Source organism: Rutidosis leptorrhynchoides, chromosome 6, assembly GCF_046630445.1.
Source record: "Rutidosis leptorrhynchoides isolate AG116_Rl617_1_P2 chromosome 6, CSIRO_AGI_Rlap_v1, whole genome shotgun sequence".
NCBI classification, from domain to species: Eukaryota; Viridiplantae; Streptophyta; class Magnoliopsida; order Asterales; family Asteraceae; genus Rutidosis; species Rutidosis leptorrhynchoides.
Window position 1 is genome coordinate 9,871,944 of NC_092338.1, and position 19,268 is coordinate 9,891,211.

A 19,268-nucleotide genomic window follows, 5' to 3' on the forward strand; every position below is an offset into this window, starting at 1 on the left:
ATGTACTGGTCGTGTGTAAACAGGATATTTTAGATTATCATTATTTGATAATCTACGTAAAGCTTTTTAAACCTTTATTGATGAAATAAAGCTTATGGTTTGTTTTAAAATGAATGCAGTCTTTGAAAAACGTCTCATATAGAGGTCAAAACCTCGCAACGAAATCAATTAATATGGAACGTTTTTAATCAATAAGAACGGGACATTTCAGTTGGTATCCGAGCGTTGGTCTTAGAGAACCAGAATTTTGCATTAGTGTGTCTTATCGAGTTTGTTAGGATGCATTAGTGAGTCTGGACTTCGACCATGTTTACTTGAAAAATGATTGCTTAACAAATTTTGTTGGAAACTATATATTTTTAACATGTGAATATTATGTGATATATTAATCTCTTAACGGGTTTGATATTATGTGATAGATGTCTACCTCTAGAACAAGTCCCATTGACTCACCTAATAATAATGAAGAGTCAAATGTAAATTGGAATGATTCATGGACTGATTCACAAGTTCCCGAAGAGGAACCGGAAGAAGAGTCGGAACCGGAAGAAGAATTGGAACCGGAAGAACAATCGGAACCGGATGAAGAAATAGAACCGGTGGGGGAAATAATAAAATGGTTAAGTAAAACAAAATCCTCAACCAACCGACCAAGGTTAATTATGGTCAATGGTGTTTCCGCCAAGGAAGCAAAATATTGGGAAGATTACCAATTCTCCGATGAACCGGATTCCGACGAGAATTCTGATGATGTTATAGAAATTACCCCAACTGAATTTAAAAAGGCAAAAGAAAATAATAAGGGAAAGGGCATAAAAATAGAGAAATCTAATTCCAACCCCGATGAACTTTATATGTATCGTCAACCCCCGAAGTCCTTAAGTTGTAACAATGACCCGGGAACCTCTAAACCACCAGGTTTTTCTAAACCAATGTGGAAAACGACGGCTCGTATTAGGGGAACATCATATATCCCTAGAAACTTGGCAAAACGAACCAAAACCGAAGAAGAAGAAGAAACAAGCGAGTCGGAATAAGATAGTTGTATTCGTGTGGTGTAATATATGTAATATAGTGTGCTTATGCTTTATGATATATGTAAAAATTGCTTGTATTAATAAGTATTTTTTTTATGAATCTAACTCTTGTCTATTTTACAGTATAAAAACACAAAATGGATAGACAACCCAATATTTTAAGAGACCTACCCGGAGACATGATTGATGAAATCTTGTCTAGAGTCGGTCAGAATTCTTTGGCACAACTATTTAAGGCGAGATCAGTTTGTAAGACATTCGAAGAACGTTCCAAGAATGCCTTGGTTTATAAAAGGCTTTCGTTCGAAAGATGGGGGATATCACATTGGGAAATCCATAAGTTACGATGTGTTTACTTTGACGCATATATTGCGGGGAACCCAAATGCTATTTTACGCAATGGGTTAAGAAATTATTTTTACTCAATATATCCGAATATTGGACTTCGTGATTTAGAAAAAGCGGCTAACATGCAACATAAAGAAGCATGTTATGCTTACGGATTAGTAATGTTCGCTTCTCACCAAAGTGAGAACAAGAACATCGGGCTATAACTATTAAACAAAACGTTCCCACAAGTGACGGAGTCGGTAATTGGGGTAAGAAATGAGGTTTTTAGATTGTTACGGGACTGTTGGACATTACGTAAACCTCGTCCCTTTGACGACGTTACAACACGCTGTCTTATCAACGGCCATAACGGTTATGTTCCATAAGACCAAGGATGGGAAGTAATCCTAGTAAAACCAGAATGCATGACTTGTTTCTGGACGTATGAATTACGTGTCTTTATTGCCTTTGCTGAACGAATTGTGTACTAGCTAGAATTATCTTCACAACCATCTTGTATCAAATTTGTTGTGTGCTATATTTCATGCTATATGTAAAATAAGCGGTATTGTAAGTTTGTAAAATATTGTGTAAAAGTTTGAACGCGAAATATTATTATAATCAGTTTTTCATATAGAATTGTAGTAGTTGAATTGTATATTAGCTACTTATAAAACGCTAATATGAAGAAAAAGCTTTTATAAATGAGTTCATATTATGCTACGAAATACTATTAACTACTCTTAATATTCTGTATGATTAACTTGTTCCATTTGACTATTTTGAAGGAAATGGCACCGACTACTCGACACACCGTGAATATGAATGAAGAGGAATTCCGTACTTTTCTAGCTTCAAACATAGCCGCAGTACAGGCTGCGCTACATACCAACAATAACCTTGGATCTAGTAGTACAGGAAATCGTGTAGGATGCACCTACAAAGAATTCACTGCCTGCAAACCTTTTGAATTTGATGGAACCGAAGGACCGATCGGATTGAAACGGTGGACCGAGAAGGTCGAATCGGTGTTTGCCATAAGTAAGTGTACTGAAGAGGACAAAGTGAAGTACGCTACACATACCTTCACAGGTTCTGCGTTAACATGGTGGAATACCTATCTAGAGCAAGTGGGACAAGACGATGCGTACGCACTACCGTGGTCAGCATTCAAGCACTTGATGAACGAGAAGTACCGTCCCCGAACCGAGGTCAATAAGCTCAAGACAGAACTTAGAGGGTTACGAACCCAAGGATTTGATATTACCATGTACGAAAGACGATTCACAGAATTGTGCCTATTGTGTCCGGGAGCATTTGAAGATGAGGAAGAGAAGATCGACGCGTTTGTGAAAGGATTACCGGAAAGAATCCAAGAAGATATAAGTTCACACGAGCCCGCCTCCATACAACAGGCATGTAGAATGGCTCACAAACTAGTGAACCAGATTGAAGAAAGAATTAAAGAATAGACTGCTGAAGAGGCCAATGTGAAGCAAGTCAAAAAAAAGTAGGAGGAAAACGGTGATAAGAATCACCAATACAACAACAACAGCAATTACAACAATAATCGCAACAATTATCCCAACAATCGCAACATCAATCGCAACTACAACAAACGGCCCAACAACAACAACAACAACAACAACAACAACAACAACAACAACAAAAACAGCAACTACAACAATCATCCCAACAACAATAATAACCGCAACAACAACAACAATCAGAAGCAGCTATGCCAAAGGTGTGAAAAGTATCACTCGGGGTTCTGCAGCAAATTTTGCAACAAGTGTAAAAGAAATGGTCATAGCGCGGTGAAGTGTGAGGTCTACGGACCAGGGGTTAATAGAACGAAAGAAACAAATGGTGTCGGAACGAGTAATGGCGGAGCAAGTAGTGTCAGAGCAAGTTATGCGAATGTAGTTTGTTATAAATATGGAAAACCGAGCCACATCATTAGAAATTGCACGAACCAGGAGAACACGAATGGACAAGGCCGCGGAAGAGTTTTCAATATTAATGCGGCAGAGGCACAGGAAGACCCGGAGCTTGTTACGAGTACGTTTCTTATTGACAATAAATCTGCTTACGTTTTATTGGATTCAGGTGCGGATAGAAGCTATATGAGTAGAGATTTTTGTGCTAAATTAAGTTGTCCATTGACGTCTTTGGATAGTAAATTTTTACTCGAATTAGCAAATGGTAAATTAATTTCAACAGATAATATATGTCGGAATCGAGAAATTAAACTGGTTAGCGAAACATTTAAGATTGATTTGATACCAGTAGAGTTAGGGAGTTTTGATGTGATAATCGATATGGACTGGTTGAAAGAAGTGAAAGCAGAGATCGTTTGTTACAAAAATGCAATTCGCATTATACGAGAAAAAGGAAAACCCTTAATGGTGTACGGAGAAAAGGGCAACACGAAGCTACATCTTATTAGTAATTTGAAGGTACAAAAACTAATAAGAAAAGGTTGCTATGCTGTTCTAGCACACGTCGAGAAAGTACAAACTTAAGAAAAGAGCATCAATGATGTTCCCATTGCAAAAGAATTTCCCGATGTATTTCCGAAAGAATTACCGGGATTACCCCCACATCGATTCGTTGAATTTCAAATAGATCTTGTACCAGGAGCTGCACCAATAGCTCGTGCTCCTTACAGACTCGCACCCAGCGAGATGAAAGAACTGCAAAGCCAATTACAAGAACTTTTAGAGCGTGGTTTCATTCGACCAAGCACATCACCGTGGGGAGCTCCTATTTTGTTTGTCAAGAAGAAAGATGGTACATTCAGGTTGTGTATCGACTACCGAGAGTTGAACAAACTTACTGTAGTGACCCGAACTTTTCCATGTTTATATATATTAATTGAGATTGATATTTACATGATTAAATGTTTCCAACATGTTAAGCAATCAAACTTGTTAAGACTTGATTAATTGAAATATATTTCATATAGATAATTGACCACCCAAGTTGACCGGCGATTCACGAACGTTAAAACTTGTAAAAATGACATGACGATATATATATGGATATACATATGGTTAACATGAGATTATGATAAGTAAGTATCTCCATAAGTATATTAACAATGAGTTATATACATATAAACAAGACTACTAACTTAAGGATTTCGAAACGAGACATATATGTAACGATTATCGTTGTAACGACATTTAAATGTATATATATCATATTAAGATATATTAATATATCATAATATCATGATAATATAATAATTTAACATCTCATTAGATATAATAAACAATGGGTTAACAACATTAATTGAGATCGTTAACTTAAAGGTTTCAAAACAACACTTACATGTAACGACTAACGATGACTTAACGACTCAGTTAAAATGTATATACATGTAGTGTATTTAGATGTATTAAAATACTTTTGGAAGACTTCAAGACATATATAAAAACACTCATACTTAACGAAAATGGTTACAGTTACTTTTCCATTCTTTCTTTCATCAAGAATTCTAGTCGTATTCTTACCCGTATTATACACAGCTTCAAAACATACTTACTATGAGTATATACCAATAGGAACTAGCATGGAATTCCAATCTTGATTATGTCATGTATGACTAATCAATTTTAACTTCTACCATGAGCTAGTCAACTAACTAGAACTCCTTTTAACCCCACTCACCACTCACCAATTACCACTCATCATTCACTCCATTTCACTTCCAATTCTCTTTCTAATTCTCTCTCAACACACACACACACTATTATGAACGTATTTTTCCAGTAGTTAATCATCATCTTCATCAAAAATCACTTCAATAATCAAGCTATAATCATCATAGGAAGAACACTTCAAGAACACTTCAAAAATCCCTTCAAGTTTACTAATTTACTTCCAAGCTTTCTAATCCATTCCAAGTAATAATCTAAGATCAAGAAACCTTTGTTATATACAGTAGGTTATCTTTCTTATTCAAGGTAATATTCATATTCAAACTTTGATTCAATTTCTATAACTATAAACTATCTTAATTCGAGTAAAAATCTTACTTGAACTTGTTTTTGTGTCATGATCCTACTTCAAGAACTTTCAAGCCATCCAAGATCCTTTGAAGCTAGATCATTTCTTGTCACTTCCAGTAGGTTTACCTACTAAACTTGAGGTAGTAATGATGTTCATAACATCATTCGATTCATATATATAAAACTATCGTATTCGAAGGTTTAAACTCGTAATCACTAGAACATAGTTTAGTTAATTCTAAACTTGTTCGCAAACAAAAGTTAATCCTTCTAACTTGACTTTTAAAATTAACTACACACATGTTCTATATCTATATGATATGCTAACTTAATGATTTAAAACCTGGAAACACGAAAAACACCGTAAAACCGGATATATATATATCTCTGTATTATTACAAGATATTATTAGTATACATAAAATATTACGATGGAGTGCTGTCCGAGTGATTTCAAAATAGTTTTTTTGAATGAGTCAAAGCTAAGGAAATTATTGGTTATAGCTATGGAGGTGATGGGTATGGTTCATGGGTATGCTCGTGAGGTCAATCTAGTGTTTATCATCTCTGTTGCGTCTACGTACTTTCCTGCAATATTGAATCTTAATATTGATACGTTCGTGAATCCGAGGCCAACCTTGCACTTATTAAATGACGTTATATGTATTTTTACTATGAAATACAGTATTGTGAGTTTCATTTGCTCCCTTTTATATATATTTTTGGGACTGAGAATACATGCGCTGTTTTTATAAATGTTTTACGAAATAGGCACAAGTACTAAAACTAATTCTACGTGGGTTTAAACCAGAAATATACCCTTAGCTTGGTAACATTAAATTACTTGTCTATGTACGGTAGGCGCGAATCTTAAAAATAGATCTATTGGGCCTGACAAACCCCATCCTGACTATGGGATGCTTTAGTACTTCGAGGTTATTTTAAACACACCTGATCTGGTGTACTTCAGAGGGTAAAACATGAACGTTAAGGCTTGTTACCGGGTGCCTATAACTTATAGAATACTTTTATACACTTGCGAGTGTACATATATTTATAAACGGAAATCTTGTGGTCTATTAATATATTGAAATGATTGTTATGATAAACCTATGAACTCACCAACCTTTTGGTTGACACTTTAAAGCATGTTTATTCTCAGGTATTAAAGAAATCTTCCGCTGTGCATTAGCACATTTTAAGGATATTACTTGGAGTCATTCATGGCATATTTTGAAAGACGTTGCATTCGAGTCATTGAGTTCATCAAGATTATTATTAAGTCAATTATAGTTGGATGTATTATGAAATGGTGTGCATGCCGTCAACTTTCGTTGTAAAGAAAGTTTGTCTTTTAAAAACGAATGCAATGTTTGTAAAATGTATCATATAGAGGTCAAATACCTCGCGATGTAATCAACTATTGTGAATCGTTTATAATGTATATGAACGGGTCCTTTCAGTTGGTATCAGAGCGGTGGTCTTAGCGAACCAGGTCTGCATTAGAGTGTCTAACTGATAGTCGTTAGGATGCATTAGTGAGTCTGGACTTCGACCGTGTCTGCATTTCAAAAGTTTTGCTCATCATTCTTGTCTTGTCTTAAATTACCTGCTTATCATTCTTAGTCTAGACACATCTTATTGCATTGATTGCATGAATAGTGTATAGATAAAATTCATATCTTAGCGTATCTGCTAATTCATATCTTAGCGTATCTGTTACTGTAAACTTTGCCTGACATATTCCGTAAATTCCTCCGTAATCTACGAAACCTTTTGCTCTATATAATTAGAATACCACCCGATAGCCGGAAAATCATTTCATATCGAAAAATTCTTTATTCAATCGTACGAAATGGAATTCGTCATTAGTTCAAGTCCCTCGGATTCCGAAATGGAATCCCACTCAAGTTCCGAAAGCAGTGTGACCGGAATGGATCAACCAATTAGTCATCATCTATTCTGGATGAATTGGGGATGGGTTCGTAGCCTCCTTAATCATTGGAGACAAGAAGAAGGTGATCCCTTCCATCCACCACATTGCCCTCTTGGCGAAGAACCTGAAGCACTTACCGGCGAACCTATCCGAAACACCATTTTCTCTCTTATTTCTAGAGTATCTCATCACGATTACATACTACACCAAATCCTAGATTTTATTTATCCGCTCGTCCGAACCGACAATCACCCCGGTGTAATAGAAGAAGTCAACGAGCTTCGCGCTCGGGTAGTGGCTTTGGAGAATATGGTGCAAAGGTTACAAACACCAGCAGCAGCACCAGCAGCATAAACAGTACCACCATCAGCAACACCAACAGTACCATCACCACCACAAACAACAACATCCACATCCCACACCGCAACATCACAATATGTATCTCAAACATCAACGTCATACGCCCTGTAAATATCCAGGAATATCAACAACAACAAACGATGAAGTATTAATTCATAAACTTCATTGAAGAGATATCTCTGCGGCAGTTATGTAATCTCCAAAATCTTAGAGATTATTTAATTCTGACCGTAAATCGGATGAGTGAACGGAGATGGTAGAGTAGAAACTTTGATCGAAAATGGTGTACGATTTACAAGCTAGAATTGTTTTACCAACAGCATCAACAGGACCGTAGCATCATCAACACAGTCAGTGCCGTCAGTATCGTCAGAATCAACAGCACCTGTAACATCACAAACTCTGTCAGTTCAAGAATCATTGTGGACATCATTACGAATCAATAACAAATATATTGTATCAACTGAAATGTCCCGTTCTTATTGATTAAAAACGTTCCATATTAATTGATTTCGTTGCGAGGTTTTGACCTCTATATGAGACGTTTTTGAAAGACTTAATTCATTTTAAAACAAACCATAACCTTTATTTCATCAATAAAGGTTTAAAAAGCTTTACGTAGATTATCAAATGATGATAATCTAAAATATCCTGTTTACACACGACCATTACATAATGGTTTACAATACAAATATGTTACAACAAAATAAGTTTCTTGAATGCAGTTTTTACACAATATCATACAAGCATGGACTCCAAATCTCGTCCTTATTTAAGTATGCGACAGCGGAAGCTCTTAATAATCACCTGAGAATAAACATACTTAAAACGTCAACAAAAATGTTGGTGAGTTATAGGTTTAACCTATATATATCAAATCATAATAATAGACCACAAGATTTCATATTTCAATACACATCCCATACATAGAGATAAAAATCATTCATATGGTGAACACCTGGTAACCGACATTAACAAGATGCATATATAAGAATATCCCCATCATTCCGGGACACCCTTCGGATATGATATAAATTTCGAAGTACTAAAGCATCCGGTACTTTGGATGGGGTTTGTTAAACCCAATAGATCTATCTTTAGGATTCGCGTCAATTAGGGTGTCTGTTCCCTAATTCTTAGATTACCAGACTTAAATAAAAGGGGCATATTCGATTTCGATAATTCAACCATAGAATGTAGTTTCACGTACTTGTGTCTATTTTGTAAATCATTTATAAAACCTGCATGTATTCTCATCCCAAAAATATTAGATTTTAAAAGTGGGACTATAACTCACTTTCACAGATTTTTACTTCGTCGGGAAGTAAGACTTGGCCACTGGTTGATTCACGAACCTATAACAATATATACATATATATCAAAGTATGTTCAAAATATATTTACAACACTTTTAATATATTTTGATGTTTTAAGTTTCTTAAGTCAGCTGTCCTCGTTAGTAACCTACAACTAGTTGTCCACAGTTAGATGTACAGAAATAAATCGATAAATATTATCTTGAATCAATCCACGACCCAGTGTATACGTATCTCAGTATTGATCACAACTCAAACTATATATATTTTGGAATCAACCTCAACCCTGTATAGCCAACTCCAACATTCACATATAGAGTGTCTATGGTTGTTCCGAAATATATATAGATGTGTCGACATGATAGGTCGAAATATTGTATACGTGTCTATGGTATCTCAAGATTACATAATATACAATACAAGTTGATTAAGTTATGGTTGGAATAGATTTGTTACCAATTTTCACGTAGCTAAAATGAGAAAAATTATCCAATCTTGTTTTACCCATAACTTCTTCATTTTAAATCCGTTTTGAGTGAATCAAATTGATATGGTTTCATATTGAACTCTATTTTATGAATCTAAACAGAAAATGTATAGGTTTATAGTCGGAAAAATAAGTTACAAGTCGTTTTTGTAAAGGTAGTCATTTTAGTCGAAAGAACGACGTCTAGATGACCGTTTTAGAAAACATACTTCCACTTTGAGTTTAACCATAATTTTTGGATATAGTTTCATGTTCATAATAAAAATCATTTTCTCAGAATAACAACTTTTAAATCAAAGTTTATCATAGTTTTTAATTAACTAACCCAAAACAGCCCGCGGTGTTACTAAGACGGCGTAAATCCGGTTTTACGGTGTTTTTCGTGTTTCCAGGTTTTAAATCATTAAGTTAGCATATCATATAGATATAGAACATGTGTTTAGTTGATTTTAAAAGTCAAGTTAGAAGGATTAACTTTTGTTTGCGAACAAGTTTATAATTAACTAAACTATGTTCTAGTGATTACAAGTTAAAACCTTCGAATAAGATAGCTTTATACGTATGAATCGAATGATGTTATGAACATAATTACTACCTTAATTTCCTTAGATAAACCTACTGGAAAAGAGAAAAATGGATCTAGCTTCAACAGATCCTTGGATGGCTCGAAGTTCTTGAAGCAGAATCATGACACGAAAACAAGTTCAAGTAAGATTATCACTTGAAATAAGATTGTTATAGTTATAGAAATTGAACCAAAGTTTGAATATGATTATTACCTTGTAATAGAATGATAACCTACTGTAAGAAACAAAGATTTCTTGAGGTTGGATGATCACCTTACAAGATTGGAAGTGAGCTAGCAAACTTGAAAGTATTCTTGATTTTATGTAACTAGAACTTGTAGAATATATGAAGAACACTTAGAACTTGAAGATAGAACTTGAGAGAGATTAATTAGATGAAGAAAATTGAAGAATGAAAGTGTTTGTAGGTGTTTTTGGTCGTTGGTGTATGGATTAGATATAAAGGATATGTAATTTTGTTTTCATGTAAATAAGTCATGAATGATTACTCATATTTTTGTAATTTTATGAGATATTTCATGCTAGTTGCCAAATGATGGTTCCCACATATGTTAGGTGACTCACATGGGCTGCTAAGAGCTGATCATTGGAGTGTATATACCAATAGTACATACATCTAAAAGCTGTGTATTGTACGAGTACGAATACGGGTGCATACGAGTAGAATTGTTGATGAAACTGAACGAGGATGTAATTGTAAGCATTTTTGTTAAGTAGAAGTATTTTGATAAGTGTATTGAAGTCTTTCAAAAGTGTATAAATACATATTAAAACACTACATGTATATACATTTTAACTGAGTCGTTAAGTCATCGTTAGTCGTTACATGTAAGTGTTGTTTTTAAACCTTTAGGTTAACGGTCTTGTTAAATGTTGTTAACCCAATGTTTATAATATCAAATGAGATTTTAAATTATTATATTATCATGATATTATCATGTATGAATATCTCTTAATATGATATATATACATTAAATGTCTTTACAACGATAATCGTTACATATATGTCTCGTTTAAAAAATCATTAAGTTAGTAGTCTTGTTTTTACATATGTAGATCATTGTTAATATACTTAATGATATGTTTACTTATCATAGTATCATGTTAACTATATATATATATCCATATATATGTCATCATATAGTTTTTACAAGTTTTAACGTTCGTGAATCACCGGTCAACTTGGGTGGTCAATTGTCTATATGAAACATATTTCAATTAATCAAGTCTTAACAAGTTTGATTGCTTAACATGTTGGAAACATTTAATCATGTAAATATCAATCTCAATTAATATATATAAACATGAAAAAGTTCGGGTCACTACAGTACCTACCCGTTAAATAAATTTCGTCCCGAAATTTTAAGCTGTTGAAGGTGTTGACGAATCTTCTGGAAATAGATGCGGGTATTTCTTCTTCATCTGATATTCACGCTCCCAGGTGAACTCGGGTCCTCTACGAGCATTCCATCGAATCTTAACAATTGGTATCTTGTTTTACTTAAGTCTTTTAACCTCACGATCCATTATTTCGACGGGTTCTTCGATGAATTGAAGTTTTTCGTTGATTTGGATTTCATCTAACGGAATAGTGAGATCTTCTTTAGCAAAACATTTCTTCAAATTCGAGACGTGGAAAGTGTTATGTACAGCTGCAAGTTATTGAGGTAACTCAAGTCGGTAAGCTACTGGTCTGACACGATCAATAATCTTGAATGGTCCAATATACCTTGGATTTAATTTTCCTCGTTTACCAAATCGAACAACGCCTTTCCAAGGTGCAACTTTAAGCATGACCATCTCTCCAATTTCAAATTCTATATCTTTTCTTTTAATGTCAGCGTAGCTCTTTTGTCGACTTTGGGCGGTTTTCAACCGTTGTTGAATTTGGATGATCTTCTCGGTAGTTTCTTGTATAATCTCCGGACCCGTAATCTGTCTATCCCCCACTTCACTCCAACAAATCGGAGACCTGCCCTTTCTACCATAAAGTGCTTCAAACGGCGCCATCTCAATGCTTGAATGGTAGCTGTTATTGTAGGAAAATTCTGCTAATGGTAGATGTCGATCCCAACTGTTTCCGAAATCAATAACACATGCTCGTAGCATGTCTTCAAGCGTTTGAATCGTCCTTTCGCTCTGCCCATCAGTTTGTGGATGATAGGCAGTACTCATGTCTAGACGAGTTCCTAATGCTTGCTGTAATGTCTGCCAGAATCTTGAAATAAATCTGCCATCCCTATCAGAGATAATAGAGATTGGTATTCCATGTCTGGAGACGACTTCCTTCAAATACAGTCGTGCTAACTTCTCCATCTTGTCATCTTCTCTTATTGGCAGGAAGTGTGCTGATTTGGTGAGACGATCAACTAATACCCAAATAGTATCAAAACCACTTGCAGTCCTTGGCAATTTAGTGATGAAATCCATGGTAATGTTTTCCCATTTCCATTCCGGGATTTCGGGTTGTTGAAGTAGACCTGATGGTTTTTGATGCTCAGCTTTGACCTTAGAACACGTCAAACATTCTCCTACGTATTTAGCAACATCGGCTTTCATACCCGGCCACCAAAAATGTTTCTTGAGATCCTTGTACATCTTCCCCGTTCCAGGATGTATTGATTATATGGTTTTATGAGCTTCTCTAAGTACCATTTCTCTCATATCTCCAAATTTTGGTACCCAAATCCTTTCAGCCCTATACCGGGTTCCGTCTTCCCGAATATTAAGATGCTTCTCCGATCCTTTGGGTATTTCATCCTTTAAATTTCCCTCTTTTAAAACTCCTTGTTGCGCCTCCTTTATTTGAGTAGTAAGGTTATTATGAATCATTATATTCATAGATTTTACTCGAATGTGTTCTCTGTCCTTCCTGCTCAAGGCATCGGCTACCACATTTGCCTTCCCCGGGTGGTAACGAATCTCAAAGTCGTAATCATTCAACAATTCAATCCACCTACGCTGCCTCATATTCAGTTGTTTCTGATTAAATATGTGTTGAAGACTTTTATGGTCGGTATATATAATACTTTTGACCCCATATAAGTAGTGCCTCCAAGTCTTTAATGCAAAAACAACCGCGCCTAATTCCAAATCATGTGTCGTATAATTTTGTTCATGAATCTTCAATTGTCTAGACGCATAAGCAATCACCTTCGTTCGTTGCATTAATACACAACCGAGACCTTGCTTTGATCCGTCACAATAAATCACAAAATCATCATTCCCTTCAGGCAATGACAATATAGGTGCCGTAGTTAGCTTTTTCTTCAATAACTGAAACGCTTTCTCTTGTTCATCATTCCATTCAAATTTCTTCCCTTTATGCGTTAATGCAGTCAAGGGTTTTGCTATTCTGGAAAAGTCTTGGATGAACCTTCTGTAGTAACCAGCTAGTCCTAAAAACTGGCGTATGTGTTTCGGAGTTTTCGGGGTTTCCCACTTTTCAACAGTTTCTATCTTTGCCGGATCCACCTTAATACCTTCTTTGTTCACTATGTGACCGAGGAATTGAACTTCTTCCAACCAAAATGCACACTTTGAAAACTTAGCGCACAATTCTTCCTTCCTCAATACTTCTAACACCTTTCTAAAATGTTCACCGTGTTCTTGGTCATTCTTTGAGTAAATAAGTATGTCATCAATGAAAACAATGACAAACTTGTCAAGGTATGGTCCACACACTCGGTTCATAAGGTCCATGAACACAGCTGGTGCATTAGTTAAACCAAACGGCATGACCATAAACTCGTAATGACCGTAACGTGTTTTGAAAGCAGTCTTTGGAATATCATCTTCTTTCACCCGCATTTGATGATACTCGGAACGTAAGTCAATCTTTGAATAAACAGACGAGCCTTGTAGTTGATCAAATAAGTCGTTGATTCTCGGTAGTGGGTAGCGGTTCTTGATGGTAAGCTTGTTCAACTCTCGGTAGTCGTTACACAACCTGAATGTACCATCTTTCTTCTTGACAAACAAAACAGGAGCTCCCCACGGTGATGTGCTTGGTCGAATGAAACCACGCTCTAAAAGTTCTTGTAATTGGCTTTGCAGTTCTTTCATCTCGCTGGGTGCGAGTCTGTAAGGAGCACGAGCTATTGGTGCAGCTCCTAGTATAAGATCTATTTGAAATTCAACGGATCGATGTGGGGGTAATCCCGGTAATTCTTTCGGAAATACATCGGGAAATTCTTTTGCAATGGGAACATCATTGATGCTCTTTTCTTCAGTTTGTACTTTCTCGACGTGTGCTAGAACAGCATAGCAACCTTTTCTTATTAGTTTTTGTGCCTTCAAATTACTAATAAGATGTAGCTTCGTGTTGCCCTTTTCTCCGTACACCATTAAGGGTTTTCCTTTTTCTCGTATAATGCGAATTGCATTTTTATAACAAACGATCTCTGATTTCACTTCTTTCAACCAGTCCATACCGATTATCACATCAAAACTCCCTAACTCTACTTGTATCAAATCAATCTTAAATGTTTCGCTAACCAGTTTAATTTCTCGATTCCGACATATATTATCTGCTGAAATTAATTTACCATTTGCTAATTCGAGTAAAAATTTACTATCCAAAGGCCTCAATGGACAACTTAATTTAGCACAAAAAATCTCTACTCATATAGCTTCTATCCGCACCCGAATCAAATAAAACGTAAGCAGATTTATTGTCAATAAGAAACGTACCCGTAACAAGCTCCGGGTCTTCCTGTGCCTCTGCCGCATTAATATTGAAAACTCTTCCGCGGCCTTGTCCATTCGTGTTCTCCTGGTTCGGGTAATTTCTAATAATGTGGCCCGGTTTTCCACATTTATAACAAACTACATTGGCATAACTTGCTCCGACACTACTTGCTCCGCCATTACTCGTTCCGACACCATTTGTTCCTTTCGTTCTATTAACCCCTGGTCCGTAGACCTTACACTTCGCCGCGCTATGACCATTTCTTTTACACATGTTGCAAAATTTGGTGTAGAACCCCGTGTGATACTTTTCACACCTTTGGCATAGCTGCTTCTGATTGTTGTTGCTGTTGCGGTTATTATTGTTGTTGGGATGATTGTTGTAGTTGCTGTTGTTGTTGTTGTTGTTGTTGTTGTTGGGCCGTTTGTTGTAGTTGCGATTGATGTTGCGATTGTTGGGATAATTGTTGCGATTATTGTTGTAATTGCTGTTGTTGCTGTATTGGTGATTCTTATCACCGTTTTCCTCCCACTTTCTTTTAACTTGCTTCACATTGGCCTCTTCAGCAGTCTGTTCTTTAATTCTTTCTTCAATCTGGTTCACTAGTTTGTGAGCCATTCTACATGCCTGTTGTATGGAGACAGGCTCGTGTGAACTTATATCTTCTTGGATTCTTTCCGGTAATCCTTTCACAAACGCGTCGATCTTCTCTTCCTCATCTTCGAATGCTCCCGGACACAATAGGCACAATTCTGTGAATCGTCTTTCGTACGTGGTAATATCAAATCCTTGGGTTCGTAACCCTCTAAGTTCTGTCTTGAGCTTATTGACCTCGGTTCTGGGACGGTACTTCTCGTTCATCAAGTGCTTGAATGCTGACCACGGTAGTGCGTACGCATCGTCTTGTCCCACTTGCTCTAGATAGGTATTCCACCATGTTAACGCAGAACCTGTGAAGGTATGCGTAGCGTACTTCACTTTGTCCTCTTCAGTACACTAACTTATGGCAAACACCTATTCGACCTTCTCGGTCCACAGTTTCAATCCGATCGGTCCTTCGGTTCCATCAAATTCCAAAGGTTTGCAGGCAGTGAATTCTTTGTAGGTGCATCCTACACGATTTCCTGTACTGCTAGATCCAAGGTTATTGTTGGTATGTAGCGCAGCCTGTACTGCGGCTATGTTTGAAGCTAGAAAAGTACGGAATTCCTCTTCATTCATATTCACGGTGTGTCGAGTAGTCGGTGCCATTTCCTTCAAAATAGTCAAATGGACCAAGTTAATCATACAGAATATTAAGAGTAGTTAATAGTATTTCGTAGCATAATATGAACTCATTTATAAAAGCTTTTTCTTCATATTAGCGTTTTATAAGTTTAAATTCGGGTAGTACCTACCCGTTAAGTTCATACTTAGTAGCTAATATACAATTCAACTACTACAATTCTATATGAAAAACTGATTATAATAATATTTCGCGTTCAAATTTTTATACAATATTTTACAAACTTACAATACCGCTTATTTTACATAAAGCATGAAATATAGCACACAATAACTTTGATACAAGATAGTTGTGAAGATAATTCTAGCTAGTACACAAGTCGTTCAGCAAAGGCAATAAAGACACGTAATTCATACGTCCAGAAACAAGTCATGCATTCTGGTTTTACTAGGACTACTTCCCATCCTTGGTCTTGTGGAACATAACCGTTATGGCCGTTGATAAGATAGCGTGTTGTAACGTCGTCAAAGGGACGAGGGTTACGTAATGTCCAACAGTCCCGTAACAATCTAAAAACCTCATTTCTTACCCCAATTACCGACTCCGTCACTTGTGGGAACGTTTTGTTTAATAGCTGTAGCCCGATGTTCTTTTTCTCACTTTGGTGAGAAGCGAACATTACTAACCCATAAGCATAGCATGCTTCTTTATGTTTCATGTTAGCCGCTTTTTCTAAATCATGAAGTCCTATATTCGGATACATTGAGTCAAAATAATTTCTTAACCCGTTGCGTAAAATAGCATTTGGGTTCCCCGCAATATATGCGTCAAAGTAAACACATCGTAACTTATGGGTTTCCCAATGTGATATCCCCCATCTTTCAAACGAAAGTCTCTTATAAAGCAAGACATTCTTGGAACGTTCTTCGAATGTCTTACAAACTGATCTCGCCTTAAATAGTTGTGCCGAGGAATTCTGACCGACTCTAGACAAGATTTCATCAATCATGTCTCCGGGTAGGTCTCTTAAAATATTGGGTTGTCTATCCATTTTGTGTTTTTATACTGTAAAATAGACAAGAGTTAGATTCATAAAAAAAAAATACTTATTAATACAAGCAATTTTTACATATATCATAAAGCATAAGCACACTATATTACATATATTACACCACATGAATACAATTATCTTATTCCGACTCGCTTGTTTCTTCTTCTTCGGTTTTGGTTCGTTTTGCCAAGTTTCTAGGGATATATGATGTTCCCCTAATACGAGCCGTCGTTATCCACATTGGTTTAGAAAAACCTGGTGGTTTAGAGGTTCCCGGGTCATTGTTACAACTTAAGGACTTCGGGGGTTGACGATACATATAAAGTTCATCGGGGTTGGAATTAGATTTCTCTATTTTTATGCCCTTTCCCTTATTATTTTCTTTTGCCTTTTTAAATTCAGTTGGGGTAATTTCTATAACATCATCGGAATTCTCGTCGGAATCCGATTCATCGGAAAATTGGTAATCCTCCCAATATTTTGCTTCCTTGGCGGAAACACCATTGACCATAATTAACCTTGGTCGGTTGGTTGAGGATTTTCTTTTACTTAACCGTTTTATTATTTCCCCCACCAGTTCTATTTCTTCATCCGGTTCCGATTCTTCTTCCGGTTCAGATTCTTCTTCCGGTTCCGACTCTTCTTCCGGTTCCTCTTCGGGAACTTGTGAATCAGTCCACGAATCATTCCAATTTACATTTGACTCTTCATTATTATTAGGTGAGTCAATGGGACTTGTTCTAGAGGTAGACATCTATCACATAATATCAAACGCGTTAAGAGATTAATATATCACATAATATTCACATGTTAAAAATATATAGTTTCCAACAAAATTTGTTATGCAATCATTTTTCAAGTAAACACGGTCAAAGTCCAGACTCACTAATGCATCCTAACAAACTCGATAAGACACACTAATGCAAAATTCTGGTTCTCTAAGACCAACGCTCTGATACCAACTGAAATGTCCCGTTCTTATTGATTAAAAACGTTCCATATTAATTGATTTCGTTGCGAGGTTTTGACCTCTATATGAGACGTTTTTGAAAGACTGCATTCATTTTAAAACAAACCATAACCTTTATTTCATCAATAAAGGTTTAAAAAGCTTTACATAGATTATCAAATGATGATAATCTAAAATATCCTGTTTACACACGACCATTACATAATGGTTTACAATACAAATATGTTACAACAAAATAAGTTTCTTGAATGCAGTTTTTACACAATATCATACAAGCATGGACTCCAAATCTCGTCCTTATTTAAGTATGCGACAGCGGAAGCTCTTAATAATCACCTGAGAATAAACATACTTAAAACGTCAACAAAAATGTTGGTGAGTTATAGGTTTAACCTATATATATCAAATCATAATAATAGACCACAAGATTTCATATTTCAATACACATCCCATACATAGAGATAAAAATCATTCATATGGTGAACACCTGGTAACCGACATTAACAAGATGCATATATAAGAATATCCCCATCATTCCGGGACACCCTTCGGATATGATTTAAATTTCGAAGTACTAAAGCATCCGGTACTTTGGATGGGGTTTATTAAACCCAATAGATCTATCTTTAGGATTCGCGTCAATTAGGGTGTCTGTTCCCTAATTCTTAGATTACCAGACTTAAATAAAAGGGGCATATTCGATTTCGATAATTCAACCATAGAATGTAGTTTCACGTACTTGTGTCTATTTTGTAAATCATTTATAAAACCTGCATGTATTCTCATCCCAAAAATATTAGATTTTAAAAGTGGGACTATAACTCACTTTCACAGATTTTTACTTCGTCGGAAAGTAAGACTTGGCCACTGGTTGATTCACGAACCTATAACAATATATACATATATATCAAAGTATTTTCAAAATATATTTACAACACTTTTAATATATTTTGATGTTTTAAGTTTCTTAAGTCAGCTGTCCTCGTTAGTAACCTACAACTAGTTGTCCACAGTTAGATGTACAGAAATAAATCGATAAATATTATCTTGAATCAATCCACGACCCAGTGTATACGTATCTCAGTATTGATCACAACTCAAACTATATATATTTTGGAATCAACCTCACCCCTGTATAGCTAACTCCAACATTCACATATAGAGTGTCTATGGTTGTTCCGAAATATATATAGATGTGTCGACATGATAGGTCGAAACATTGTATTCGTGTCTATGGTATCTCAAGATTACATAATATACAATA